The 2,078-nt window shown below is 35.2% G+C and overlaps 1 pseudogene; it reads left to right on the top strand.

Annotated features, from left to right (window-relative positions):
• Positions 1–455: 455 nt before the first annotated feature.
• LOC145106555 (secreted RxLR effector protein 161 pseudogene) lies at positions 456–1,094 on the top strand (annotated as a pseudogene).
• The last annotated feature ends 984 nt before the right edge of the window (positions 1,095–2,078 follow it).

Here is a 2,078-nt window from a genome sequence, read left to right as displayed (position 1 = left end):
TATATATATAAAACAACCTGAGGATTTTATTATGCCTAGAAATGAGCATAAGGTGTGCAAGTTGGTTAAATCATTGTATAGGCTGAAGCAAGCACCAAAACAGTGGCATCAAACATTTGATGATGTTGTCTTGTCACATGGTTTCAAGTTGAATCATTTAGAAAAGTGCATATATAGAACATTTGATGAGTCTGGTAAAGGAGTGATTATATGCTTGTATATAGATGATATGTTAATCTTTGGTATTGATCAAAGTCAAGTTGACATGAACAATTTTTTTTATCATCTCAATCCTCCATAAACGATATGGGGGAGGCAGAAGTGATTCTTAGAATAATAATCAAGCGTGAAAATCAAGGAATCTCAATTTCACAGTCTCGTTACATTGAAAAAGTTCTTAAGATGTTCAATTGTTTATATTCTCCTATAAGTACTTTGATCCAAGTATGAAACTTATGTCAAATACTGGTGAAACAGTTTCACAACTTGAGTATTCAAAGGTCATTGGGTGTTTAATGTATGTTATGACCAACACAAGGCATGATATTGCATTTTCTTTAGGAAAGCTAAGTAGGTTTACTAGCAATCCTAGTAGTCATCACTGGCAAGCAGTAAGGAGAGTGATGAAGTATCTTACGAAAACCATGGACTTTGGTTTGACTTATGTAGGGTTTCCTTTGTTTATTGAAGGATATTCAGATGCTAGTTGGACCACTGATGTTGAGGACCACTTTTATACAAGTGGTTGGGTGTTCCTTCTTGGTGGAGGTGCCATTTCATGGGCTTCTAAGAAACCACCATGTATCACAACTTCAACTATGGAATCTGAATTTTTAGCCCTTACAACTGTTGGAAACGAAGCAGAATGGTTATGGAATTTGATCTATGAAATTCCTTTGTGGCAAAAGCCTGTATTACCTATTTCTATACAATATGATAGTGTTGCAACCATGGAAAAAGCATATAATCAAGTGTATAATGGAAATTCACAACATTTAGGTGTTATGTACAGCATAGTATGCGAGCTAATTATTCATGGGATCATTTGTGTTAAGTTTGTTCGATATCAACAAAACTTAGCTGATCACTTGTAGAAGGGGTTAGCTAGAGACTTGGTAAAGAAGTCAGTTATAGGGATGGGTTTAAGGCCACCTTGATATTTCTATGGGTGAGATACCCAATTCCCTTCTAATACAATTTTAGAAGTTGAATTTAATGTAGAAAGCTTGCTTATGGAGGTTGAAGCACATTTATTTCACTACATCCCAAGTTATGTGCTTATAACCTAAAGAGTTAAAGTAAGTTGATTAAGTCCTTAATAGTTCTTTTGAAAAAAGTTCATTAACAGGTGCATGATATAGAAGGACTACCTATATAAGTATGAAGTGATGCCGCTTCAGAAAGCTTAGGCTTGGCTTTTATGCTCTCATGAATGGATATGACATATGTGTTGGATTAGGTGTCTAAGCCCATAACTATAATTGGTATGTACTTGACCCGAGAGTAGCTTGGTCCATTTCGGGTTGCATATCACCAGAACAATTTGATAGGATGGATATTTGAGTAAGAGGTTACTTATGATTTATTAATATATTATAAGTTCTAATATATTAATATGAAATCATATTATCTAATTAGTATTGATCAAGAACTAATTTGGAATTAATTATGTGATCAAAAGAGACTAATAAAATATATGGGGATTGATTTGGTAAATCAATGATTCTTATAGTGTGGGCCAATTGTTATTTAGGATGCACTACACCAATATGGTAGTGCAGGGATAGTCCATGGAGGTTTAACCCATGGAGCCTAAGTAATATGAAAGGCCATGGGCATTATGGTTTGCATGGATGTAACCCTAGGCTTTGACACACTATAAAAGGACTCCCTTAGCACCCAAAATCGGCCATTAGTTCTTGGAGTTCATTAGAGCTGATTTTGGAGCTAGCAACATCTCTCTCAAGTTCTCCTTTATCCTAGGTGTGTTGTGAACCGTTTGAGGCATCATACTTGGGGTGCTAAGTTCTTAAAGGCCAAATACAACAAATTCTACAAGCTACATAAAGAGGTAAACT

Source organism: Lactuca virosa, chromosome 4 (genome assembly GCF_052849685.1).
Source record: "Lactuca virosa cultivar CGN04683 chromosome 4, Lactuca_virosa_CGN04683_v6, whole genome shotgun sequence".
In the NCBI taxonomy this organism is placed as follows: Eukaryota; Viridiplantae; Streptophyta; class Magnoliopsida; order Asterales; family Asteraceae; genus Lactuca; species Lactuca virosa.
Note: the sequence above shows the minus strand (reverse complement) of the source record. Positions and strands in the feature narration are given on the sequence as shown.